We start from the raw sequence: 7,018 nt of genomic DNA on the forward strand, positions 1-7,018 counted from the left end.
GTCGGGGTTCGGATCGGATAAATCAATTGAAAACGGAGGGAGTCTATTTATTTATTTAGTTTGGTGTGTCTTTTAATTTTACTACAATTTATTTTAGACGACAATGCAATTTTTTATTTTAAACATTATGTTAAGCTACAATATTTAAATTTGAAAAAACATTTTATAACTCTATTAATTAAATAAGTTACTTATTTTCAATTCCGATAAACATGTAGCCTGAATTTAAGTTATTTAATATTTACTTATTTGCTTTAGTAATGTACAATGTATGTAAGCCAAAAGCTTAAATTCTGAAATCGAGCTTAAAAAATTTGAGTTGCTTCCCATATTGAAAAATTTAGAAGACGAGAAATGAAACACCTAAAAAAGCATATACTATTTGAGTTTCAATTGGATATATATCATTTTCATTTTTCGATTTTTTATTACCCTCTTAGTCTTTAAGTTCTCATTCTTTCAATCTCTTTAAGTGCCAGATTACATTATCTAATCTCTCAATCTCAATCTTATATATTTTAGTGTTCTTTGAACTTTTTATTCCGTACATTTTAGAAGTATTAAACCTAAACACGAATCCGATCCAAAGTAATTATTTTATGGTGCATAAGATAGACCTCCGCATAGTATCGTGTGGTGTATGTCATGGTTGTCCTCTCTATAAATCGTGTCTTCGTGTGTTAAAGAAAAGTCGTGCGTAAATCGACCCAAATTGAAAGCTACCGAACTTTGCCCGGTGAAAAATGTCTTCTACAGCAAGAGATAGAAGAAACGTATTGGAGTCTGATTTGAAGAAAAGGAAGATCAACCCACCACCTCGAAGGTAATTTGTCTATCTCTTACTGTTTTCAATTCATTCGTTGTCATTTAGGGTTTCTTGTCACACATTCCTGTACCATTATTATGATAAACCTGTTTATTGCATCATAAATTGTGACTTAGAAATTGGGTCCAACGTCGAACACTAACTCTAGCACCTGAGTTCTTATAGTAATGAGCATGGACATGAATTCATCATACACTAAAAGAAATCTGGTATTTCATGCTCGAAATGCAAGGGTTTGTGGGTTTTGATGAAGAACAAATGGGTTAAAGAAGACACAAAAACAGAGCAACACAAGAGAAGAACAACACACAAAGATGATTATGAGGTATCTATGGATACCTCCCCTCAAAACAAGTTTAGTTTTATTAGTTTACCCAATAATACATTAATGATAAACCTCACACAACCTTTGAGAACACTCTTGCAAAGAGGACCTCACTTTTAATGGTGGTCTCTCACAAACGACTAATACAAGAACTCTATTGGAATGAACCCTAGTTGCTTCTAGTGTATTAGACTCTCTCAATGCTTTCTAGTGATATTCTAAGACTCTCTTATGTAGCCTATAACATATTAGAAATTCCTTGCTCTACAAGCCAAAATCCCGCACCCCATTTTGGATGACCTGCTGCCTGCTCGAACGAGTTGATGAACTGCCCGAACGAGCGGCAGGTTGGCAGCAGCTACTGATCTTTGCGCGTTGCTGCCATGTCTTGCATCGTTTAAGGCACACCTCAAGGCCCTCTTTGAATGCTCTCTTGCCTTATTCAAGTCATGCCATGTCTTCCCAAAAGCTCTCAAATTCATAAACACATCAAGTATCTAAACTTTCAATCCTTCATAACTCATGTCACTCACATCTTCGTTCTCAAGTGTGCAAGATAGTGCATGAGCAATGAGGTGATCAAACCCATTATCAACACCATGAGAGTTGGCTCTTGCTTTAACAATGCTATTATTGTGATAAGTTTAGTATTTAATGAGTGATGCAAAATGAATTACCAATTTTTTAGATCCTATGTATTTTGAAAGTTTTACCTCGAGGGTCCTTAATTTAAAGCTATACGGTCGTACACTAATGGTCGAACGTCTTCTATCCCTCTCCAGAGAACCATAGCCACCTCTCATGTAACTTTCATAAACAAAGTGTGAAATGAAAGTGATTAGGACTCTAACACGTGAAGAAAAAGAAGAAAAACACAAGAAAAATTGAACAACATTAATGGATCAAATACACAACAATATAATGAGGTATTTTACATACCTTCCCCTCAAACTATGTTTACTCTCATTAATGGATTTAAGAATACATCAATGAATAAACCTCTTACACTTGAAAACATGCTCTCAAATTTATAGATCCCACCTTTATTGGAGATCACCCTCAACAATAATACAATGAAGATGAAAAACTCTTTTGGTATTAACCCTAGCCTCATCTCAATGTATTAGCCCCTTCACTTGCTTTCTAATGAAGTTCAAAGCCCTTGTATAATGCTTACAACCTATTAAAACAACCCTAGCATGTAGGCACCTTGCAGCTAAAGGAAAAACCAAAAACTTGAAAACGACATTTTGCCTTCGGAACTGTTTGCTCGAGCAAGGAAGGATCATGCTCTTTTTCACAACAAATGTGAAATGAGCAATCGGAGTGAATAACTCATTCCTTAATATGAATCATTCCCCCATCAACAAGAAGAACCCTATCATAGTCATCTTCATCACCCACAAAGCCTAGAGCGGCATTTTCCCATTTATCACCCTCTTTTTTCTCATCCTCTTGAGGTCTTCTTTCATCTCTTTGCACATTATTTGAATGTGCCCCTTCTTTTTACAGTATTAATACTCCTTGTTACTAAAGTAACATTTACTATTACTCTTTCATTTATACACTAAACAACTAATAAAAATAACATTTACTATTACCCTTAGCCCGTCTCATTCGTTACCATTTCATTACCATTACTACTACTATATCAAACCCCCCTTAATCCAACATATATAGTGTTTTGCCTCTAAAACTCCATCACATTCATTCGCAAGACCAGCTTTAGAACTAAAACTTTGTCAAGGGAGCAGCATTGACATGCAAGGTTGCAATCCCATTTTAGCTCATCAATTTGGAGGATGGTGGCTGCTCACTTTTGAGAATGAAATGGGGAAGGGTAGGGTTTGATGTTTCATATAGTTTTTTTCATTAATATAAGCTTGAATTGGTCCGAAACCAACAGGCCGGTCAAAATGTCCCGGTTCATGTGTGGTTGAATCGTGGCCATTTCTTCTGAGGATTGAGGAGAGCTTGTTCTCTTATCCTGTACATGCTGCTATCTCTTAACTTTTTATTATATTTTTCATTTCCTGAACTAAATATTTGAGGATTGCTGAGAATTCTGGTTGGTTACTGAAGGGGTGGTAAATAACGCGAACTGGATCTCTGAAAACTGTTTTGACAAAATAGTTTTTCTGGACAAGAAGTGAAGAAATCACATTGTTAATTGGCACAAATAGTTCAACTATTTATTTTAACTTTTCCTTATCAAGCTTCAGTCGTTCTCACAAATTATATGTAAATGTCAATTTTAAAATTTGTTGGGACAAGGAAGAATGAATAAAAGAACAGTAATAATTCTGCTCAACATTGAGCATTAGCTCTCAGAAATTTCACACGTGAGATCCATAATGAACTAGCAAAAATTTTAGCTGTGAATTCCTTCTTCTAGAATCCTGATAGAACTAGCGCTGCAGTCTTTTATACAATTTGAACTTCAAGATCTAATGAAAAGATATGCATAATCTACTTTGTAAGCTAATGAACGCATTGCTTGAAGACTGAAGTATTGATCAATTTTTAATCAAGACCTGGACTTGAGCCTATTCTGACATTAATTTGTGAAGCTTGAAAGTTGAATCTATATTTGGGAGGGGGAGGGGGATAAGAATTGATTCCTGCACATCTAAAGGGATAGAAAATATCCAAATTGATTCACCTTGTATAACCTCTAGACTGCCTGCTGGATGCTCTGTGTATCTAAAGCTGGCGCAACGATTAGGCATGGACATCTGTCTTTGTTAGCGACATGAGTTTTAATATGGCTTTCTTTTGATAGGAATTCATGTCTTATTCCCTTTTGCTGTATGATCATGGAATCAAGATCCTCTCATTTAGAATACTTCACTACCTGCTGTTGGCTTTTGCTTGATATTCATTTCCCTTCAAAATTTAATTTTGCTTGATATTTGGCTGCAGGGTTGTTCCTTCATTAAGTACAGCGAAAGAAGCATATTCCAAAGTCAATGATAGTTCAATGGTATGTGGACCATTTGCTTTACATGCTTTAAAGACACCAAACGTCTATCACTAAATATGTATCATGTTTGAGTTAAATCAGATACTAAAATTATCTAGCAATTTCCTTGGATGGTAATTAATTAACTTAACCCTTTTATTTGCTCCAACCTTTACATTTATTCTGAATTTGTTTGTGTAGGCTGCCAAAAACCCTCCCAGCATTCAACAGTCAAGAAATCATGCTGTGGCGCAAGCTCAACAAGAGGGCTGCACTGCAAATTTCCGGATTTTCCATTCTCCATTCGGCAACTTTCTGATTCCTGTGATACCAACACGCTCAGAAATGTCTGGATAATATTTGTCTTGTTACTAATCCAATTGAAGGTCATGTATGTAATTATACCTTTTACCTTTATAACAGACTTTCCTAGAAGATGATGTTGTCTTTATGATGTGGTCATATGAAGCAGACTTTCCTAGGAGATGATCGACTTTTTTTCATCCTGAAGACAAGATATAGCACCCTCTGCCCCAATAAGCAGATGGAGGAGTGAGAGAGAACCTTTCGGGCTCCGTTTATGGGTTAATTGATGATATGAAATGCCGGTCTGGCCCATTTGAAAAGGGTGGAAGGCCTATGAGCTATAGTAATGGGGCAAATGAATACTTTTTTCTACAATGATTGTAAAGAAAATTCACTCCTAAAAGAAATAAAAGAAAGCTAGTTGAATAATTGATGTTTAGCATGGGCGTTTGTTGTATTGGTGATTTATGTGATATAATGTATTGGCTACTTGGTAGCTTTTATGTACGTAAAAAAGGAAATTTTGATTCTAAAAGTACGAACTTTCTCTCATCTACTTCTAAAGATTCTAAGTTTAATTTATCTATTAAAGATTCTAACTTTTAAGTGTATGGAATAATTTTTTTCTGCCCAAAATCATCATCAATTTTGTTTTCAAACCAAATCATCGTGTTTGGAATTGTATGGCAAACACGTTCTATATTGGGTGGACCACTAAGCCAAATTTCAACCGTTTTGTTGTCACGTGAAATATTGATATGGCTATGTGGTTGTTTAACAATTAAATATTGTTTGTTGGATGTTAAGTTTACTTATTTGATTATGGCTTGTTTGGCATTACTTTAGTTTTGATTTTTTTTGTTTTTTGATTTATAAGTCATATAATTTATGTCATATAAAGAATAAATTTAGTCGATTTATTGAGAACATAATTATTTTGAAAAATTAACAACATATAATTTATGTCATATAAAGAATAAATTTAGTCAAATTATTGAGATCATAATTATTTTGAAAAATTAACAAGAAAATATTTTTCAAATTTTCTATATTTGATTTAGTTTTCAAAAAAATTGAAAACTGAAAATGCATAACTATAATGAATGGGTCTTTAATTAGTAGCATGTGTTATTTTTGTTAGTTATTTAGCTAGCAGAAAATCTTGTATGCGGCGGTTGTTTTCATGCGATCACATTTGTATGGGTTTATTAGTCCATTATTACAAAACATTAAATTATTCCTCTCTCATAATATTTAAGCTTTCTTCATCCATATTAATGGCTTTCTATGTGAACACTCCTTCTCTATGCACCACCACAATCCCAATCGTGTACCCCTTTGTCGCCACTATTAGCTAAATTCACGACCACCAGACATCCTCTTCTCCACACCTACTTGCGCCTCCAACTCTAGCACCACCATCGTCGTATTCTCCATTGCAACTATCATCGTCATCTCCAATGAAGTTTTAATCTGATGTATTGTAGCTTGCCAAACGGTCTAGAAAATTATTGTCTTATTCTTAAGTTTAGTGTTAATCGTATTTAAACTTTATAATCAATAATTTAAAGCACTTTAAGTTAGCTAATTGTATCCAACCAATTAAAAATGAGTTCTTTTTATTGATTGAGTTTTACTGAAATAGTGCTTCAAATTCAATGAATTAATAAAATGGTGTGTGTTTATATGTATTATGAATATGTATATATTTTTATTCAAAATCCTTATTTAGTTTTTTCAAGCATAGTTTGTTAGTTAAATACATTGAGGTATTATACTCAAAAATGTTTGCACTATGAGTGTTTGATAAAATGATTACTTTATTTAAGAACAATAAAATATTAATATCCTACTTTAAAGTTTTAAATGTCTATTTCAAGTATTAAAAATGTCATTTTTCAGAGATTAAAATGCACATTCCCAATCTTAACCTTCTTTCTTCAAAATTTAAGTTTAACATCCTACTCCAATACTTAAGTTTGATATCATCTCTATAAACCATACAATGTTAACTTGATGCCATAGATTACCGACTTTAAATTGTCAATTCTAAGATTTAAATGTCAATTTTAAAGCTTAAAATGCTTACTCCAATATTTAAGTTTAATATCTTCTCCAAATCTTAAAAAGTTAACTTTAAGCCATAAATTACCAATTTTAAGCCTTAAAATGTCATTTTTAAATCTCAAATTACTCCAATACTTAAGTTTAATAGCCTAATCTAAACCTTAGAATGACAACACCAAGCATCATATTGACAATTTCAGAGAAAGTAACACAAATTTTTATGTAAAAAGTGTTACTTTCAAAAAAAAATATAAATACAAAATAACATGTTTTTTCCGAAAAATAACACCGTTTTCGTGAGTTTTTTTCAAATTTTTTTTTAAACACTTATTTGTCTAAAAGTATCATCTTTTTTTTCATAAAAAAGTGTTACTTTTTTAGTCAAAACGTAATATTTTTTTGTTAAACATATAGGTTCTCACGGTTCTCATATAAGAAAGATTCTCACTGAAACTCCTTCCTCTATATATATATATATATGTCATCTAATTATTCATTGATATTTATTCAATCTAAGTAACTAAATAGTGTT

Source organism: Amaranthus tricolor, chromosome 9, assembly GCF_026212465.1.
Source record: "Amaranthus tricolor cultivar Red isolate AtriRed21 chromosome 9, ASM2621246v1, whole genome shotgun sequence".
NCBI lineage: Eukaryota > Viridiplantae > Streptophyta > Magnoliopsida > Caryophyllales > Amaranthaceae > Amaranthus > Amaranthus tricolor.